Here is a 22,537-nt window from a genome sequence, read left to right as displayed (position 1 = left end):
TGATGACATACGTGACTGATGGTAAACCTGATTCTGGTATAGGTCTCTGCTGTGGACTGAGAATGGGAAGGGGGCAGGGAGGGGGGAGTCATGGTCGAGAAAAGGGAAAGGGAGAGGGGAGGGAGCGGGAAACATCAGAGAGACATTCTGTAATGATCAATGAACTAATTGTTTGGAATCAAATGACTGCCTAATGTCTCAGGGCTGGCTGTGTCTACACTCATGCCACATCCTGCCCCTGGCTCTCCTTCTCTGCCACCTGTCCCACACACCTCCTGCCAGATCCTTCACTTTACACGTTTCCTCCCACCAGACGCAATCTCAATGGCTCTCCACATGACCTTAGACCACCTAGACAACACAAAGACCTACGTCAGGATGCTGATCTTCGACTATAGCTCAGCATTTAATACCATAATTCTCACAGTCCTGATTACAAAGTTGCAGAACCTGGCCCTCTGTACCTCCCTCTGCAATTGGATCGTCGACTTCCTAACTGGGAGACCACAGTCTGTGCGGATTAGTGATAACATATCCTCCTCGCTGACGATCAACACTGGCGCACCTCAGGGGTGTGTGCTTAGCCCACTGCTCTACTCTCTAGATACACATGATTGTGTGGCTAGGCATAGCTCAAATACCATCTACAAATTTGCTGACAATACAAACATTGTTGGCAGAATTTCAGGTGGTGACGAGTGGGCGTAGAAGAGTGAGATATGCCGACTAGTGGAATGCTGCCACAGCAACAACCTGGCACTCAACGTAAGTAAGACGAAAGAGCTGATTGTGGACTTCAGGAAGGGTTAGATGAAGGAGCACATACCACTCCTCATACAGGGATCAGAAGTGAAGAGAGTGAGGAGCTTCAAGTTCCTGGGTGTCAAGATCTCTGAGGATCTAACCTGGTCCCAATTATCAGTGTAGTCATAAAGAAGGCAAGACACCAGCTAAAATTATTAGGAGTTTGAAGAGATTTGGCATGTCAACAATTACACTCAAAAACTTCTATAGTTGTACCATGGAGAGCATTCTTGCAGTCAGCATCACTGTCTGATATGGAGGGGCTACTGCACAGGACCAAAAGAAGCTGGAGAAGATTGTAAATCTAGCCTACAAAGTACCCAGGACATCTTTAGGGAGCAGTGTCTCAGAAGGCAGCATCCATCATTAAAGATGTCCAGCACCCAGGGCATGCCCTTTTCTCACTGTTACCATCAGGTAGGAGGTACAGAAGCCTGAAAGCACACACTCAGCGATTCAGGAACAGCTTCTTCCCTTCTACCATCGGATTCCTAAATGGACATTGAAGCTTTGGACACAATCTCACTTTTTTTTATGTTTTTGCACATTTTTTAAAAGTCTATTCAATACATGCAATTTATTCACTTGTTTATTTATTATTATGTTTTATTTATGATTATTATTATATTATTATTTTTCTCTCTCTGCTAGACTATGTATTGCATTGAACTGCTGCTGCTAAGTTAACAAATTTCACGTTACATGCCAGTGATAATAAACCTGATTCTGATTCAGATTTATAAACTCGCTCTCCTCTCCATGTTGACAAATGCTGTGCAAAAGTCTTAAGCTATATATCTGCCTATGATTGTTGTACAGTATTGTTTATACACACTTTCTGCACTTCAAACAAAAGAGCAACTGGGATTAATTTGGAAGTGAGACCAGAGGTGATGTGAAAGCAGCTGGAAGTCACAGCAGAATGTGTGGAGAGCCATAACCACAAGAAAGCAAAAAAGGACAAAGCATGAAATAACCTTATTAATTCAATTCTATAGCCATCATAGCTTACTCCTGTGCACAACCTTTTTCAGCAGGAACACCAAGAGTCTGAATTAACGGCATACTTTTACAGAGTTTATAGAACTTATCTGTGATGGTTGAATTATTTTTATGCTCTGAAGACATGGTGTGTGGAATTCAGGATTTTAAAAAATGGCATGGGTGAACTGTAGAGAACAAGTGAGTCAAAGCAGAGGAAACAGATAAGGTGCAGTGATTGTAGGAGACAGATAAGAGATGTAGTTACAGTTACAGTCGCGAAACTGCAGGTGTAAAGAGAACAGAGAACAGTTGAAAGATTGGAGCGACTGGGCTTGTATACACTGGAATTTAGAAGGATGAGAGGGGATCTGATTGAAACATATAAGATTATTAAGGGATTGGACACGCTGGAGGCAGGAAGCATGTTCCCGCTGATGGGTGAGTCCAGAACTAGAGGCCACAGTTTAAGAATAAGGGGTAGGCCATTTAGAACAGAGATGCAGAAAAACCTTTTCACCCAGAGAGTGGTGGATATGTGGAATGCTCTGCCCCAGAAGGCAGTGGAGGCCAAGTCTCTGGATGCATTCAAGACAGAGTTAGATAGAGCTCTTATAGATAGCGGGGTCAAGGGATATAGGGAGAGGGCAGGAACAGGGTACTGATTGTGTATGATCAGCCATGATCACAGTGAATGGCGGTGCTGGCTAGAAGGGCCAAATGGCCTACTCCTGCACCTACTGTCTATTGTCTATTGTCTTAATGTTAAAAATATATTTGAGGAAAATAAGATAGTACTTGCCTGTATGAAGTAATTCTGATGTCTATTTATCAACTCCATGCTCTGAATAAGACCAGTGATTGATTTTTTGGATTGTTCTTAAATCACTGCAGGGAGCATGAAGAAACAATGCTTATTTTCATACAGTATTTGACAAAACAGATAAATTGCACAAATGACAACTAAGTTTCATTACTAAGCTCTTCATGGTTCTTTCTCCTATGTATGGTTTCTTTAGAGCAAAATAGGTCAAAAAGAAAATTAGATTTCTTAAAACTGTATGACAATCTGTTCTCGCACGGCTAAATAAACATTATTTTTCTTTTACATCATTTTACATATTTATTCCTTACTTTCATTCCATACATGTTTTGAATTTCTCTCATCTTTCTGAAGATATGATCTATATGTGTGTATTATGCTTGCTAGTTATCCCAATCATTACTTCATTTAATCATATCTAGGTTTCTCCCATGACCTGATGCTGGTAAGTTATAAATCAGCCAAAACCCCAGCTGTCACTTCCTGAAGAATTAGCCAATGCCAATGTCTTTGCTGCCTTTCGACGACTCTATTAATAGATTTTAAAATCCTTGCTTTCCACAGTCATGGTTGAAATCTGCAACCTCCTTCAACTAAATCTTTTGGCTGCTTTTAAAATCCCCATTGTCTTTCTCATAAAATGCCTCAATGATGTTTATTACATCAAGAGTGTCTGCAAGTATATTTTTGACCAAGTTTTTAAACTGCATCATCACATTTGGGGAAAATAGCCCAATTTGGTGGATAAGGTTTTTAAATCCTAGCAAACAGTGATTTGAAATCATTCAAAGTTCAAAGTACATTTATTATCAAAGTACGTATGTGGTGCACAGCTCTGAGATTTGTCCTTCCTGCAGACAGCCACAAAACAAAGAAACACCTTGGACCCCATTCAAAGAAAGCATCAAACACCCAATGTGCAAGCAAAAGAACAAATCACATGAATGGCAAAAAAAGCGAGCAAATAAAGCACAGAATATTAAACATCAAACCATAGAGTGTTTGAAACAGTCTAGGAATGCTCAGTTAAAGCAGAGGAAACAGATAAGGTGCAGTGATTGTAGGAGACAGATAAGAGATGTATTTACAGTTACAGTGATGAAACTGTGGGTGTAAAGAGAGAATAGTTAATGTTAAAAATATATTTGAGGAAAATAAGATCTTCCTCATGTAGAACCATTCTGCCCTCATCAGTCATGCAAAATAGCAATTAATCAAGGAGTAACCGTAAACACATTAGGAGGAAGATTACAGAAATATCGGTGGATAAGGAATTGGACATGGATGAGAAAGGAGAATAAACAGTAAAGTGGGCTTCCAGTAATGATGATTGCATCTGAAGATATTCAGCTCTAAAAATCTTAGGTGACCCAAAAATTTCACTTGCAGTCGACATCCCAGGCAGTAGTTGGGATTTAGATTGTGTTCGAGCTGAGTCAGCTTAGCCAGCATCAGAAACTTTACCAAGTTTATGCTTCTGTGACCATGTGTGGGAGGGGAAAGAAAATGGATATTGGGCGAGACTGGGAGGGTTTGATCTACAGCTGAGGGTAGAGTGAGGGCAGAGAAAGATGGAAACAATCCTTGCCTTGAGGACATAAGAGAGGCAGTAATTATCAGGACGATGCTTAGCCTTGAGCACACAAGTCTATGTCTGGGGATTCAGACAGTAATGCAGGAAGTGAAGGGTGAAGTTGTTATAGATTAACATCTCGGATGATTAGGTGAGTAGAGGCCAGTAGTTCAAGTTGGAGAGTTAATAGAAAGGGATATCCAAAGTGACATCAGGAGATTATGGCTGGATCAGTGCCTTTTTTGGGCTGGGACATGGAATGGTAGGTTGGTGGGTGGTTTGATTTTAAACTTGCCTAGACATTGCAGATCAATGTTGTTCTTTGGAACTTTGGTGTTCATCAACTCCATGAACAATATACCCACATTTCAAGAATGCTCCAAATGGTGGATTAAATATGGAAATTGTGCCAGGGTGTAAAGAGAATTTAAACCCAGGAGTGGCTAATGAGATTTCCATAATGAGGTAAAAGCATGAAAACGTTTATCACCTCATTTCACTCCAGGCATAAAAGCTGGAGTTTGGAGGGGGAAACCACATTATTTGAAAGATGTTTTAGGCAATAGTTTGAGAAAACTATCCAATATATCTCTTGAGCTGAACTGTTTTCTGATGAAGCTCGAATAATGGCTCTGTCATCTTTGACAACAATCATTTGTCCAGCCAAGTGAAGTTTCATCCTGCGTATTACTTTGACAAGGCAGCAAAAGGACAGAAGTGTATACCTGGGTGATTTATGAATCTCAGAGATATTCTGCTAAGTAACCCAGGTGTCCTATTTTTAAAAGAAGTAATGTCCTACTTTTATAAACCCTGTAGCAGTGGCCATCTGTTCTTCAATTTTTTTCCCTGACTATTTGGAACTATTATATAGATAATCATAACCTTGCTACAGAATACAAAGTACAAAACTTTCTTACTGCATTTTTATTATAATCCCAAAAGTTCTTAACATATATCTTCTTTACTAAGTCCCTTGAGGAATATTGTAAATCCAAGGTTAAATAACCTAAACTTTGAAGTGAAGGCAAAACATTATTGATGTTCATTATTTAATATATGTTAAAGGTTATTCAGAATTAACCTTTACTCCACTATTTATGTTTTATATTTTATCTCCTCCTGATCCATCCATGATCTATTTTGATCTGCCCATGACCTGTACTTTGGAAAGATTTTGTTTCTCTTTGGGGATTGAATGATCAATCACTGTATATCAGAATCAGAATCAGATTTAATATCACCGGCATATGTCGTGAAATTTGTGGTCTTTCAGGTAGCAGTACAATGCAATATATAATAATAGATGAAACAAATTGTGAATTACGATATGTATTAAATAGTTAAATATTTTAAATGGAAGCACTAATTCAGAAGGGACACTAAAGAACAGCATTTTATTTTGATTAGAGCTCTATAACAAATTGACCAAGTCACTTTCCTTGTCTAGTTAATCATGCTGAATAGCAAAATATTTCACAGTTTAAGAATAGATGTCCTCTTGATAATTTTCTATTGACTAATCATTTTCTGTTGAACAAGTTATTCTTTATAGTATTGTTCTATTTGATTTAGAACTTATTTTCCATTTGGAAAATGCAAAACTGAAGTTTTGAAATGTGTGGAATGGTAATAAATATCTACCTTCATTTTTTCTGAATTGGATTTATTGAGCCAGTCAAAAATTCCATATGACACTTTAAATAGAGATTTAGGTAAGATCAGAAAAAGTACATTTTGTTTAAGAAAATGTTGGAAACAAACTTTGGTAATATTTACACTACTATTTATCGTTAGTTTTAATTTCATTTTTTCTCTTGCACATTTTTGTATCAAACTGTCTAAAAGTCTAAGTAGTACTTGAGAGGAGAAAACAAAAATCATATCATGTAAGTGTAGTAACATGTGTTGCTCATATCATGTAATATGGTTTTAAAGGAATAATATAAATGGATGTTTTTGATATCCTTTCAAATAAAGAAAATTGTTTTCTACTTTTAAACATCTAAATGTATTTGTAGGACTTTATTGATTATTATGGCTCACCATTAACCACAGTCAGTAGGAATATAGATTTTGAGCCTTTTACTTTAACAGCAAAAAAAAAGAACTTGGATACAATATGATAGAACACATTTGGCTAGAGTTTAGTGCACTGGGGTGGTCACAGAAGAGCTGCCAAAGGCCATTTCTGGTGGAGGTTTGGAGTTGCAGATATTACTGGTGTACTATGAACATTTTTGCAGAAAAATATTTTGCTCCAAAACAAGTCATTCCAGAAGGAAGGGAAATATGCAGCATGTGCAAGGTCATTCAATGCTGAAAGCAGCAACTAAAGTAACCTGCTGGATGGTGAATGGTAGAGACTGGGATGGGAATCCTCACCTCTACTGGCAGATCATCGAATCAAACGAATAGGAGGGGAATGGAGGGTTATGGGCAAACCTCAGATATTGAGTCATGTGCCATTTGGGACCACGAAGGAAGACAGGACAGAGTCGCGGTAGTGAGAGAGGGCTCAGTACTGTGGGTAGAGGGATCTCTCCCAAGATGATATGGTTTACTTACCTTCATAAATTGTCTCAAACTGGACTGCAAGGGGAATGACATAATTTGATGCAAGTCTGATGTAAGGATTGAGCCAGGCACAGAAGCACAACTCAATGCAGGAAATATTTGTTTAGCTTTCCAAAGTCATCTGAAGTGAAAGTAGTCTAGCACTCCATTGTAAATACACTTTTCAGTTGCACACTATAATCTTTTTTCCCAGCTATTTATTTTTGCCTCCAAACTTAGTTTAGTCAGTTGACATAAAGATGATATTCTCTTAAAGAAGAATTGTATGAGATGGTTTCTTGAGCATGGACCAACATTTTCCAGTTTGCAACAGTTAGCAGCAGGCATTGCACTTAGGCATCAGCAAACCATTTTGAACAAAATGATTGCAAAAATTTTAAACACAGAGTCTGCAGATGCTGGGACTCCACCATAACACACGCAAAACTCTAGAAGAACTCAGCAGGTCAGGCAGCACCTATGGAGAGGAATAAACCATTGACGTTTCAGGCCAAGACACATCACCTTCAAGGTGATGAAAGGGCTCAACCCGAAACGTCAACTGTTTACTCCTCTCCATAAATGATGTCTGACCTTCTGAGTTCCTCAAGCATTTTGTGTGTTTTACTCTGCAAAACCACATTATTTCTTCTCAAATATCCCAACCCCAGAAGTATTCTCCACTCTTTCTCCCTACAGCCTCTGCACTGAGGGATATTATCTTTAAAGATCTCTCCCTCTAGCTGTGCTCCCTTGCACTCACAGCCCTTCAGATTTCTCTGTGATAGCTCACCTACCTAGCTTCATAGCTATGATTCACACAGATGTTTATTTTTCCCGTAGAGCCAAGTCTGACTACTTCCTTTTATTATTTATTGGACTTGCTTTCCAGCCCACTTTCATCCACTCCTTGAAAATTCCACCACTGCTCGCAACAATAATTTCAGGCTTCCAACAGAACAATTGGCTTTCCATTTGCCATAATATTTTTGCAGATGTTGAGGTGTTTAACCATTGCATCAGTTGTGACTTTGATCCCCTTTGTCCCCAGCTATACCTACTCTCTTTCATCCCAACCATTGCATGTGATGCCCACATTTCTCCTCTTTGTTATTGCATGATTGGTTTCATTTCCTATTTAAAAATGAATTAAATATTAAACCCACATAAAATGCAACAATCATGCTGGAAAAGGTGGTTCTTCTGTACTTATTTTGACAAGTGATAACTTTTTGAAACATGATATAGGAAAGCTTTTGATGTTGCTATTTACTGTGCTATAATCTCCGAACCCCTTCCCGCCATAGCCCTCAACTATTTTTTATATTTCTTATAATTAAATGTCACCAGTGTCGTCAATCTGGACACAGACTGCGTATGGTTGAGTTCAAAACTAATCATCCCTTTGAAGCCTACTAGACTGCCTCCTTTGTAAGAACAATACCGTAGGTAGTTCCTGTTCTAACATACGAGGGGATTTTATGATTTATTTGATTATCATTCTTAATTGAGCAGAGGTCAACATTGTGTTGCAGTAATTGTGGAAAAAAGGTGACCTATATGCTAGCTGTTTGTGTTCTTTATCTATACTTAAACTCTCTTGCCTCCATATATAGGAAAACTACCCAATGCCCTGGGCAGTGCATGCTCTAGAAATCAGTATTTCGTTTAGTTCTATTTGTTGCAGTTTCAAGAGCATTCAATCATCTCCTGCGATATTTAACCTTGAACCACATGCCGATGCACTAGAATAGAAAGGCAGCTTGAAGTGCAGAATAAGTACAGTGTTGTTTGTGGTGGTGATGATCGAAAAGTGAGAGCACTTAATTTATGTCCATATTTTCAGGAGATATGCACTTGGATTGTATCTTTATTTGAAATTCAATTCTTTTCAGTCTCTATCCTTTATTATCTCAACCACAGAATTCTTCATGTTTTTAATGTCTTTCTGTTCTACTAATCCTGTTCTCTTGAGCTACCCTCCTTTAGTCATTGCTACTGGCACTAACTAAAGGTCCCTCTGCTCCATACTCTGGAATTCCTTCCTCAGAGGAAGGGGTTTCTTCCTTTAAAATCCACCTTTTTGATGAAGCTTTTCCTAATATTTTAACAAGCATATTAGGCAGGAACTGGGGAGAGTTAATTGGAAACAGCTGTTTTTTGGGCAAGTCCATATGGAGGCTGTTTAAAGACCAGCTGTACAGAGAACAGGACGTGTATGTTCCAGTCAGAAGAAAGGACAAGGATGGCAAGGTAAGGGAACCTTGGATAGAAACATAGAAAATAGGTGCAGGAATAGGCCATTCAGCCCTTCGAGCCTGCACCGCCATTCAGTATGATCATGGCTGATCATCCAACTCGAAACCCTGTACCTGCTTTCTCTCCATACCCCCTGATCCCTTTAGCCACAAGGGCCATATCTAACTTCAAGATGTCAAGAGAAGTAGTGAATTTAGTCTGGAAAGAAAAGGAAATGTATGTAATGTCAGGAAGCTAAGATCAAATAGAGCCTTTGAGGATCATAAAGAAGCCAGAAAAGAACTCAGAGAACTCAAAATGGAAATTCAGAAGAGCCTGGAGGGCCCATTAAAGTCCTTGGCAAGTCGGATTAAAGAGAATCCCAAGACATTCTACACATACATCAAAAGCAACAGGATAACAAGGGAGTGGTGGGACCAATCAAGGATAAAGGAGGAATCATTGGTGGAGGATGTGGGTCCAGTACTAAATTAGTACCATGCATCAGTATTTACCTAGGAGAAGGGTGTGCAGGATGGGAAGATCAGTCTAGAGTGTGCTAATTTGCTAGGGCATTTCAAGATAGTGATAGAGGTAGTGTTGGGTCTCTTAAAGAACATAAAGGTGAATAAGTCCTGAGGCCTAATGGGATACACCCCAAGTTATTGAGAAAAGCAAGAGATGAGACTGCTGGGGCCTTAACCAATATTTTCATCTCCTCTTTAGCCACAGGCAAGGTTCTGGAGGACTGGCAAGTAGCCAATGTTATTCAATTATTCAAGAAGGGAATCTGGGATACTCCTCAAAACTATAGGCCAGTGCACCTCAGATTAGTGGTAGGGAAGTCACTGGAATGAATTCTTAGAGATTGGATTTATGAGCAGTTGGAATTAATTGCCTAATAAGGGACACACAGCATGGATTTGTGTGGGGCAAGTCATGCCTTACTAACTTGATAGAGTTTTTCAAGGAGGTGAAGTTAATTGAGGAAGGTAGAGCTGTGGGTGTCGTGGATTTGTTAAGGCATTTGACAAAGTCCCTCACGGGAGGCTTGTTGAAAGGATACAATGACAGAATCCATGGTGATTTGGCATTACGGATTCAAAACTGGCTTTCTCGTAGAGGATGGAGGGTAATGGTTGTTCCATTGGGATCCATATTGAGAACTTTGTTAGTTGAGGTAGATATAAATGACCAGGATGTAAATGTCTGGGTAACCTCCAACCTGATAACATGAACATCAATTTCTCTAATATCTGGTAATTTCTTCTCTTCCTCCCACCTCTCTTTTTCCATATCCTTTTCTGCATCTCCTGTTACCACTTTTATTCTCCTCACATGCCCAACACCTCCATCTGGTGTCATACCTCCATCTGGTGTCATTCCTCCTTCCCTTTGTCCCACAGTCCACTATCAGATTTCGTCTTTAGCCCTCTACCTCTTCCACCAATCACCTCCCAGCTCCTTACTTCATTCACCCTCACCACTCACCCACCTTTCCCCTCACCTGGTTTCCCCTATCCCCTGCCAGCTTTGACTCCTTCTCCTCCTTCCACCTTCTTATTCTGGCTTCTTCCCCCTTTCCTTTCCAGTTCTGATGAAAGGTCTCAACCCGAAACATCAACTGTTCCTTCCACTCCAAGATGCTGCCTGATCTGCTGAGTTACCCCAGCACTTGGCATATGTTCCTCCAGATTTCCAGCTTCTGCAGAACGTCTTAAGTTTATAAAACTGATCAGGCCACACCTGAAGTATTGTATTCAGTTCTGGTCACCTAGTGTAGAAAATATGTGGAGGCTTTGGGGAGGGTGCTGTCTAGATGAAAGGGCATATGCTATAAAACCTTGTGTTGTTTCTTCTGGGGCCACAGAAGCTGAGGGAGAGCTGATAGAGGTTTATAAGATTGAGAGGCTTCGATATAGTAGGTAGACAGTCTTTTTTCCAGAGTTGAAATATCTAATACTATAGGGCATGTATTTTAAGGTGTGGGGGGGGGGGGGTTAAATTCAAAAGAGATGTGTGGAGCAAGTTCTTTACACAGTGCGTAGTGGATAACTGCCTGAACGCAAATACAATAGAGGCTCTTAATCACATGAAAGCCCTCCCCAGTGTTGAGCACATCTACCTGGAGATTGTCGCAGGAAAGCAGCATCCACCATCAGGGATCACCACCACTCAGGTGATGCTGTCTTCTCACTCCTGCCATCAGTTGCCTCAGGAACAGTTATTACCCTTAACCAACAGGTTCTTGAACCTGAAGGGATAACTTCACTCAGCTGTGCTTGCCCCATTATTGGAATGTTCCCTATGGACTCACTTACAAGAACTTTTCATCTCATGTTCTTGATACTTATTTGTTAATATTTTTTTCTTTGTATTTGTGCAGTTTGTTCTTTTGCACACTGCTCGTCTGCCCTGTTTGGTGCAGTCATTCACTGGCTGTATTATAGTTATTGGGGTTATTGAGTATGCCCACAAGAAAACAAATCTCAGAGTTGTATATGGTGACATATATGTACTTTGACAATAAATTTACTTTGAGTGTGTGAGAAATAGAAGGATGTGGATGTTGTGTTAAGAAAATTGCAAAAGTCTTTGCCTGGCTGAAGGTAAGGAGGTTAAACAGATGAAGTAAAAATCATGTAAGGTGCAGTTATGAACTTGAGGGCAGATGATAGATCACCTGATAACTTGTCACTATGGCTGTTTTCTAATGAACAAGTACATTTACACAACATGTTTCCTGGCCTCAGGATATCCCCAAATGTTATACAGCATTGATTGATTTTAAAATACCATCCAAGGCATGGTGCACCCCAATGTCCTTTGAAGTTGCATAGTCCAAGTTATAACTATTGAACTCTCAAACTGCTGATATGTGAAGTGAGCCTACTATTGCTAAGATTTTCTGCTGAAAACTAATATTACCATAAATAGCGAGGCATTTTGGATATGAAAAGCTTCCAAAGAATGTACTGAAAGTGCTGAAGTTGTTTTCCAGGGCTGCACTATGGATGGACATCCCTATTTTTCATAGATTTGTATTTGTAATGTTTATATCAAACAGGAGTCGTCCATGCTCTCTATGTTTACAGCAGGGTGTAATGTGATCATTGCCAGCCATACGGAAGTCCCGACTAGGGATTTTTGTTTTTGTGAATGATCAGAAAACTAGGACTCATTATCCTATAGTGAGATGCCAATAGTTAAAGTTGAGAGGTTACAGTAAACTTAATGAAACAGTTAACAACTTCCTCTCCACACTTCCTTGTCACAAAGTGGATCCTACAGACATTCAGGACAGCTTGGATAATTCAATTGGCCAAAGTGCAAATGAAATGCAACTTCCAGTGAATATCTTGCAGTTCCCTTCTCAGCTGCCACTTGCCCACATACAGTTCACCCTTCCTGATTGTAGGCACTCTCAACTGACTGTAGCTCCTGCCTCGACTGCAGGATCTCCCTAGGTTGCAGATCTGTCCTTGCCCCAACTGCAGTAACTCTTTGGCTGAAAGATCACACCTTTAAGGTGAAATCCCATGGGCACAACGAATAGAAACAGTAGTTTTTGGTTTTGATCTAACACTGTACTTCACCTCTTGGTCTGAATAAGGGGCATTCAATTTCTCTTCCCCTTTCCCAACTGCAGCATGTGTTGCTAATTGATAGAATTTTAATAATCACAGCAAAACCAGGAAATTAAAAAAATCTTTCCAGTTCCTACTTTTTGCCACTGAACCAAACTAAGCCTGTGCTACCTATTAACACACAGTTCCTGCATGTGAGTACAGACAGACTTCAGAAAAATCAGCATATAGTTGCTGTTCATAATCCAGAATTGGGAATGAATAAAATCAATGTGTGGGAGCAGGAGAGTGAGCAGGTATGGGGAGAGTGGTTCAGCACTCCCAGCACAGTAAGACTCCACCCAGCCCCCCAATAGGTGCAGATCAGGGGCTGAGGTAAGGAGGGAAGTCCCGCAGAGCATACCTACAGCTAGAAGCGGCCAACAAATCCATCCCACCAATTTCTCAAACACTACTTTGTATGTATGGCTTGTCCATAAACTGGGTATCTCTAACTTGGGGAGGACCAATAGTTCTGGACTAGGTCAAAACTTGGAACACACACAAAATGGTGGTGGAACGCAGCAGGCCAGGCAGCATCTATAGGAAGAAGTACAGTCGATGTTTCGGGCCGAGACCCTTCGTCAGGACTAACAGAAAGAAAAGATGGTAAGAGATTTGAGAGGGGGAGGGGGAGATCTGAAATGAGAAGACAGGGGAGGGTGAAGCTAAGAGCTGGAAAGGTGATTGGCAAAAGGGATACAGAGCTGGAGAAGGGAAAGGATCATGGGATGGGAGGCCTAGGGAGAAAGAAAGGGGGTGGGGAGCACCAGAGGGAGACGGAGAACAGGCAAGGAGTGATTGTGAGAGGGGCAGAGAGAGGAAAAAAGGGGAATAAATAAATAAGGGATGGGCTAAGAAGGGGAGGAGGGGCATTAACAGAAGTTAGAGAAATCAATGTTCATGCCATCAGGTTGGAGGCTACCCAGACTGAATATAAGGTGTCGTTCCTCCAACCCGAGTGTGGCTTCATCTTGACAGTAGAGGAGGCCATGGATAGACATATCAGAATGGGAATGGGATGTGGAATTAAAATGTGTGGCCACTGGGAGATCCTGCTTTCTCTGGCAGACAAAGCATAGGTGTTCAGCGAAATGGTCTCCCAGTCTGCGTCGGGTCTCACCAATATATAAAAGGCTGCACCGGGCACAGTATATCACACCAGCTAACTCACAAGTGAAGTGTCGCCTCACCTGGAAGAACTGTCTGGGGCCCTGAATGGTGGTGAGGGAGGAAGTGTAAGGGCAGGTGTAGCACTTGTTCCGTTTACAAGGATAAGTTTCAAAACTTGGAGATGAGTTTCTGTTTTACAACAATAATGCATAGCCAAGCACTTTGAATAAAGAACATTAAAAATCAATTGACTTTAATATTAAGTAAATTATGTGATATGGTATTGGTGCAAGATGGTGGTGATTAGGTAAAAGATCAGATGTGATCTTTGTGAATAGCGAAGCAGGAAGGGAAGGGCTAAAGAGTTTACCTCGGCTTCAGATTTTTGTGTTTTTATTGAAACTGGCATACAACGTGCACCAAAAATACCTGCAATTTGAAAATAATCTGAAAGTAATCATTGCTATTCTTGTTTCACTTCAAGACTATGTGTGAATATAGACCGTATGTGAAAAGCTTTTCTATCAAGTCTAATTAACAGAGTTCTTCCAAAGGTTGGAGTCAACTCTTCAAAATTAAAATATGTATTAAAAATAGAACATGGGCTTGTGCAATATATAACTGTCAACATTGTTCCTTGGACCAATATAAGAAATGATTTTCTGAAAAATAAAATTGGGAGATCAGTTGTTAGCATGGCAGATTAGATGCTATCAAAGTACAACTGTGTTGATGAAAAATGAGGCAAACTGCTGTTAGGGGAATTTGAGAGTTAAAAATCAGATGCAGTGTTCTATTTTCTCCATTTTGCACAGTTTCTACATTATGCTGTTATTCTGTCTTGCTGATGTAATCAATGACCCAACAATTGGGCTGCAAAGTTGGGCCATGAAAAATCAAAGAAGCCGCATGAGCAAGGTGGCTTTGGAAGGAAAGTTTGGAAATTAAATAGCCTGTGGTTTATCTCAGTAGATTGTATTAGAATGAATGTAGCGTACAGGATTATCACAAATGATTGCAATCTTCCAGCAGCTTTTTTTTTTCAACTGCATGCCTTCCACAAAGAATTTTTGATATGCAGTGGCATAATGAAGGTTTACATTCCTAGCCTGCTCCAAATCCGTACAGTGACAGACTAGACAGCTGATAAAGCTTCAGGTGAGGATTCTAAAAATAGAGAAGTATTTAATATTTGAAGACATTTTCAGTCGCAGAGTACAAAAAGCCTTACTAAGTTGAATATCATTAAGCAATGTACTTGGCTACAGAGCAGCACAGTGAGTGCAATCACTTTACAGCAGCAGAGATCATCGAGCAGGATTCGATTCCTGCTGCTGTCTGTAACGAGTTTGAACATTCTTCCCATGGCCGTGTGGGTTTCCTCCGGGTATCACACTCCAAAGACTTACGGTGAGGGTCAGTGAGTCGTGGCCCTGCTACGTTAGCACCGGAAACATGGTGTCACTTACCGGCAACCCTTTGACACTAATGGTCATTGATGCAAGTTGATGCATATCAGTGTATGTTTCAACGTGCATCTGACATATAAAGCTATTCTTAATCTAGACAGCTTTGATTTTCAATAAACGTATTAAGATAATGCAGCAACTGCATTTTGTGAATAGTGAATGCTGAGTTTGCACATTGGAATTAATGTGATGTCAAAGTGCACCGTTGTTGGATGATGAACTTGCATGTTAAAACATCGTGGAACATTGGAAAGCAAACCTCATAATGATTCTTCATTTCATTGGTTAAGAACAAAGTAAAAGTGTGTGTAGATGTGAGACCCTTTTTAGAGTCATAGAGGAGTAAGTACAGCACAGAAACAGTCCGCACTAGCCTATCAAGTCCATGCCAAAACCATTTAAACTGCCGACTCCCATCAACCTGCACCGGGACCATAGCTCTCCATATTTCTACTATCAACGTATCTATCCAAACTTCTCTTAAACATTGAAGTGGAGCTCACATGCACCACTTGTGTCACAGCTCATACCACACTCTCATAACCCTCATGTTCCCCTTGAACTTTTACCCTTAACCTGTGACCTCTGCTTGTAAACCCACCCAACCTCAGTGAAAAAAGCCTGCTTGCATTTACCCTATCAATAACTCTCCTAATTTTGTGTACCTCTGTCAAATCTCCTACATTCTAAAGAATACAGTCCTAACCTTTTCAATCTTTCCTTGTAACTCGGGTCCACAAGACCCAGCAACATCTTTGTAAATTTTCTCTGCACTCTTTCAACCTTGTTTACATCTTTCCTGTAGGTAGGTAACAAAAACTGCACACAATACGCCAAAATGGCCATCACCAATATCTTGCACAACTTCAACATAACGTCCCATCTTCTGTACTCTGTACATTGATTTATAAAGGCCAATGTGCCAAAAGATTTCCTTTCGATCCTATCCACCCGTGACACCACTTACAAAGAATTATGGACCTGTATTCCCGGATCCCTTTGTTTTACCACACTCCTCAGTGCCCTGCTGCTCATGGTGTGAGATCTACCCTAGTTGACCCTACCAAAGTGCAAAACTTCGCACTTGTCTTCACTAAATTCCATCTGCCCTTTTTCATCTCATTTTTCCACTCAGTTCTCCAGCTGATGCAAAGATTGTACTTGAAATGGTTTTAATTTTAGCATTGTGGAGGTCAAAGTGTAATACTTGATTGTGAAATAAAGGTCATGGTAAGGAGAATTCAAAGGAAAGGAAAGCTAAGATATGACGAATAACTATCATCTACCCTGCTACAAGGACTTCATTCTTTGGAACGTAGAAGATTGGGAGGAGATTTGATGGCTGTATAAAAAGTTATGAGGGGTTTTGATAGTGTAAATGCAAGCAGGCTTTTTCCACTGAAGTTGAGTCAGACTACAATTAGAGGTCATGGGATAAGGGTGAAAGTTTAAGGGGAACATGGGGGGAAACTTCTTCACTTGGAGGGTTATGTGAGTATGGAATGAGATGCCAGCACAAGTGGTCCACATGAGCTCCATTTCAACGTTAAGAGAGGTTTGGCTCGGTACTTGGATGGTAGGAGTATGGAGGTCCAGGAACAGGTCAATGGGGAGTAGACAGGTTAAATAGATCAGCTTGGACAAGATGGGCTGAAGGGCCTATTTCTGTGCCGTACTCTTCTATGACTGTAAAGCAATGTCTTTTTACAATGAAGTTTATTGGGACAGATCCCACGCAGATGTTCTGTTATATGTGTGGTTATGGGAGCAAATAGATATTTTGTGGTTCCATGGGATCAGTTGACCTGATTGCACAGCAATCTAATCAGCTGGAGGGGACTACGAGCAACAACTTGACCATGTAGGGATCCTAAGAACTTGCTTCTGGAACTTCCATACGACTTTTTGACAGCTTGTCATTGTCAAAGAAGTTTTAAATGTTTTATGTGTTATGATCATCAAAACATTTGAGAGTCAAAATCAGATTTATTTATTTTTTATTCTGCATGCCACAGTTCCCAAGGAGATGTTAGATTGCAAGGGCCAATAAAAAGAGCGGCTACTGTGTGAGTGAACCAGTGTTAGAGTGAGGAATTCAGGCTTTGGATCATAAAGACTTCGGTGAGGAGAGGTCAAGGCTATACAGAGATTTTTTTAAATATATTATTGCACAGTTAGAGCATTGGGGGTGCAAGACAGGATTGTGGATTGAGGATTGCTGGTGATAGGAAGGCAGGGAGATCTCCTGTGACCCTGACGACTACACTTGCAAGAACTGCATCCAGCTGCAACTTCTTTCAGACTGTGTTAAGGATTTGGAGCTAGAAATAGATGAACTCCAGAACTCCAGATCATTCAGAAGGCCGAAGGGTTGATAGACAGAACTTACAGGGAGGTAGTTACACATAAGGTGCAGGACACAGGTAACTGGGAGACTGTCAGGAGGGGCAAAGGGGATAAGCAGCCCTTGCAGAATACCTCTGTGGCTGGTCCCCTCAGTAATAGGCATATCACTTTGGATACTGTTGGAGGGGATGATCTTGCAGAGGAAAGCCACAGTGGTCAGGACTCATTGTTACCATCAGGTAGGAAGTACAGAAGCCTGAAGGCACACACTCAGCAATTCAGGACAGCTTCTTCCCCTCTGCCATCTGATTACTAAATTGACATTGATCCTATGAACATTACAGTTGTAGTAGATGGTTGCTTCTCTGAGTGGAGGCCTGTGACTAGTCGTGTGCTGCAGGGATTGGTGCCTGGGTCCTTTGTTATTTATTATCTTTATCAACAACATGAATGATAATGTGTAGATTTGTGGATGACACCGAGATTGGGGGTATAGTGGACAGCAAGGAAGGCTATCAAAGCTTGCAGCAGAATCTGGACCAGCTGGAAAAGTGGGTTGAAAAATGGCAGATGGAGTTTAATACAGACAAGTGTGAGATGTTGCACTGTGGGAGGACAAACAAGGGTGGGACTTGCATAGTGAGTGGTGGGGCATTGAGGTGTGTGGTGGAACAAAGGGATCTGGTAATACAGGTCCATAATTCCTTGAAAAGGGTTGTAAATAGATTTTGTGACATATCAGCCTTCATAAATAAAAGTACTGAGTACAGGATTTGGATTGTTGAAGTTGTATAAAATGTTGATGAGGCCTAATTTGGAATATTATGTGCAGTTTTGGTCACCTCTCTATAGGAAAGATGTCAGTAAGATTGAAAGAGTGCAGAGGAAATTTACAAGGACGTTGCCAGGACTTGGGTACATGAGGTACCGGGAAAAAGTTGAACAGGTTAGGACTTTAGAGTGCAGAAGAATGAAGGGGGGAATAGAGGTCTATGAAATTGAGGGATAGAGATAGGGGAAATGCAAGCAGGCAATTCTCCACTGATGCTTGGTGAGACTAGAACTAGAGGTCGTGGGCCAAGTGTGAAAGGTGAAATGTTTAAGGGGAACGTGGAGGGGAGCTTCTTCGCTCAGAGTGTAGTGAGAGTATGGAACAAGCTGTCAGCCAGCGTGGTGGATGTGGGCTTGATTTCAACATTTAAAAGAAAATTGGATAGCTACATGGATGGGAGGGCAGTAGTTCGGGTGCAGACTGATGGAACGAGGCACATTAATAGTTCAGAATAGACTAGATGCCTGAAGGGCCTGTTTCTGTATTGTAGTGTATTTATTTAGACGTACAGCATGGAACAGGCCTTTCTGACCTGCCTATTTAACACTCGCCTAATCACCAAGACAGTGTACAATGACCAATTAACCGACAAACCGGTGCATCTTTGGACTGCTGGAGGAAACCCGAGCACCCGGAGGAAACCCACGCGGTCATGGGGGTTGTACAGACTCTTTACAGGCAGCGGCGGGAATTGAACTCCAAACTCCAGAACGGCCAAACTGTCATAGGATCGTGCTAACTGCTGCACTACCGTGGTGCCCCTTTCACTGACTTGTATGACATGAAGTTTGTTGTTTTGCAGTGGTAGTACACCATAAACTCACAAAATTACAATAAATTACAAAAATAGTGCAAGGAAGGATAAGCATTTAAAAGTGCTTCAAATAAACTTAAATAATGAAAACAACAATTATTGGAAAAATGGTATTGTCTGTTAAGTTTATGTTAATTTATGTTTGTCGTATTTATAATGTATTGTGCTGTTACGGTTTAAAAAGCTCTTTTGTCATGGCATTTATACCATGGGTGTGTATGCCCATGCCAGTCTCGTCAGCTGATACTCCATTGCTTTTCGGAACAAGTCAGAAAGGGGTTTGGTGTAGTCTCCACTTGCACAGGTGAATGTAACTTCATCACCCGGGTATCATCTAACATAGTGACACCTACTTCAATGCATTCTTTCAGAGCGTTCAGTCCTTCCACCAGATATAGAAAAAGTTAAAGAGAGGGGAAAGTGGATATCGGACTGCTGGAAAATGATGTTGGAGTGATAGTAATGGGAGACAAAGAAAAGAAAGACGAACTTAAGTATTTTGTGTCAGTCTTCACTGTCCAAGACACCTGCAGTATACCAGAAATTCAAGTGTGTCAGGGGGCAAAATCTGAATCACTTTATTGTCGGTATGTGAATTGATAGTGGTTCAGTGCCAAGCATACAACACAGAACAATACCTGTGCAGACGGGAGTGTAGCTGCGATTACAAAGAAGGTGCCTGAGAAGCTGAAAGGTCTGAAGGTAGATAAGTCACCTGGACCAGATGGTGTACACCCCAGGATTCTGGGAGATGTAGCTGAAGAGATGGTGGAGGCATTAGTAGTAATCTTTCAGGAATCATTAGATTCTGGAATCGTTCCACAGGACTGGAAAATTCAAATGTCACTCCACTCTTTTAAAAAGGAAGCAAGCCAAAAGACAGAAAATTATAGGCCACTTAGTCTGACTTCAGTGATTGGGAAGATTTTAGAGTGCATTTATTTAGGATGAGGTTTCGAGGTACTTGGAGGCACATGATAAAATACGTCATAGTCAGCATGGTTTCCTTAAGGGGAAATATTGCCTGACCACCAATCTGTTGGAATTCTTTGAGGAAATAACAGGCAGGATAGACAAATGAGAGTCAGTGGGAGTTGCTTATCTGGATCTTCAAAAGGCCCTTGATAAAGTGCACATGAGGCTGCTAAACAAGTTAAAAACCAATGGTATTACAGGAAAGATACTAGTATGTATAGAAGATTAGCTGACTGGCAGGAGGCAGAGTGGGAATAAAGGGGACCATTCTGGTTGGCTGCTGGTGACTAGTGGTGTTTCACAAGGGTCTGTGTTGAAAATGTATGTCGTATGACTATAAAGGGATCTTTAATTTGCAGACAGATCAAAGAAAGGTGGAAGGGCAGAAATTGTTGAGGAGGACATGTATAGTCAAGCCTTTCGTAGAAAGAATAAAGGCTTAGACTACTTTCTAAACAGGGAGAAAATTCAGAAATCCTAGGTGCGAAGGAACACAAAAGTCATCATGCAGCATTCCGTAAAGATTGACTTGAAAGTGGAGTTGGTTGTAAGGAAGGCAAATTAAGTATTGGCATTCATTTCACGTGGACTAAAATGTAAAGGCAAAGATGTGTAATGCATTTATAAGGCTTTGGTCAGACCACTTTTGGAGCATTGTGAGCCGTTTTGGGTCCCTTGTCTAAGAAAGGATGTGCTGGCATTGGAAGGGGTCCGGAGGAAGTTTACAAAAATAATCCTGGGAATGAAAATTTATTAGGTGTATGTGATGGCTCTGGGACTGTACTTACTGCAGTTTTGAAGAATGAGTGGGGGAGGAAATCTCATTGCAACTAATCAAATATTGAAAGGCCTAGATAGAGTGGACATGGAGAGGATGTGTCCTTTCGTGAGGGAATCTAGGACCAGAGGGCATAGTCTCAAAATATAAAGAACATCCGTTTATAACAGAGATGAGGAGGAATTTCTGTATCCAGAGAGTGGTGTGGATTCAGTGCTACAGCTAGATATGGAGGCCAAGTCAGAGGTTGATATTTCCTCGATTAGTAAGATGTCGAAGTTTATGGAAAGAAGGCAGGTGGATGGGGTTGAGTGGAATAATAAATCAGCCTTGATAGAATGAAGGAGCAGACTCTATTCAGCAGGCTGGATAGTCTAATTCTGCTTATGTGTCTTATGATCTTATGGTCCCCCACAGGTGCACCATGGTTACAGCATATCACCAGGTTCTTCTGCTAACAGATGCAAACCCATAGCCTCTACCACTTACTATCGAGAAGGACAATAGAATACATGGAGCACCATTGTTGGAAAGTCATCTTTAATTCACATACCAGTCCTTCATTACCTCTGGGGTTTAAATCCTTGTATCTAAATATTTAATCAATAGTATTCTAGTGGTATCTTCACCAGAAGGACTTTGCTAATTAAAGAAGACTACTCACCACCATCTTCACCAGGGCAATGACATGTGGGCAATAAATGCTGGTCCCACCAACTGGGTCACATCCCAAAGCTAATTTAATGAAAAATAAAGTTAGTTTGCCCGACTCAAGTGGTCCAGCCTCCTTAACTTGCTTATGTGCAAGAACTTCTTGTGTAAGAGCTTTATGGATAAATACTGAAGGGCTTTTGTGAAACCTATTTCACAACAGCCCTATCCACAGAACTTGCATCCAGCTGAAAATTGGAGCCTTTTTGCATTAAGAAGCAATCTTTTAACCAAAAAACATGAAAGTTATGCAACCACTGATGCCAGGTAGTCAATCTCTGAAGAGTATTGAAAATGGCTGGGGTCACCCATCTTGTAAAGACATTGCCCAGAAGAAGGCAATGGCAAACCACTTCTGTAGAAACATTTGTCAAGGACAATCATGGTCACAGATAGACCATGGTTGCCCACGTTATACGACACGTCACATAATGAATAAACAAAGATTGCAAGAAGTTTTACAGAGCAAGATCTGTATAGTTTGTAGGCTACAAGAATCCAAGCTGTGTAGTTCAAGGTCATGAAAATTTTGGATCTTCAAAAGTACAAACATTTGCCTTCAACAGTGCTTTCACACCTGACAATGAAAATGGACAAAGAAAACATTTGTTTTCTTGGATCACATGCAAAAAAATTGTGCCTCTGGGGAGCAATTTTTAACTTGAGCTGTAGAATTAAAGTATATGATTGCTCAGAGGTTAAAGTAAACCTTTAAGTGCAAATATTGAATTGTGTTTCTACGGTTTATTTTAGTTCATGATGAAAATAAATTTTTTTTAAAATGAATGTTGATAAAGCGTAGTGGTGCCTGGTGTTGAATGGTAAAAGGAACTCTATTGTAATGGTTGACCGGTGAAGTGCGGTGATTGATTCCGTGCACAGGTGTAACTGTTTTGAA

At 40.6% G+C, this 22,537-nt stretch overlaps 1 protein-coding gene across 5 annotated transcripts in view; it reads left to right on the top strand.

Annotated features, from left to right (window-relative positions):
• Positions 1 to 22,537, top strand: part of LOC140728501 (kalirin) — a 723,603-nt gene that overhangs the window by 540,044 nt on the left and 161,022 nt on the right. The gene's annotated exons all lie outside the window — the stretch shown is intronic.

Source organism: Hemitrygon akajei, chromosome 5 (genome assembly GCF_048418815.1).
Source record: "Hemitrygon akajei chromosome 5, sHemAka1.3, whole genome shotgun sequence".
NCBI lineage: Eukaryota > Metazoa > Chordata > Chondrichthyes > Myliobatiformes > Dasyatidae > Hemitrygon > Hemitrygon akajei.
The sequence above is the reverse complement of the archived record's forward strand: the minus strand, read 5'-3'. Positions and strand labels throughout refer to the sequence as shown.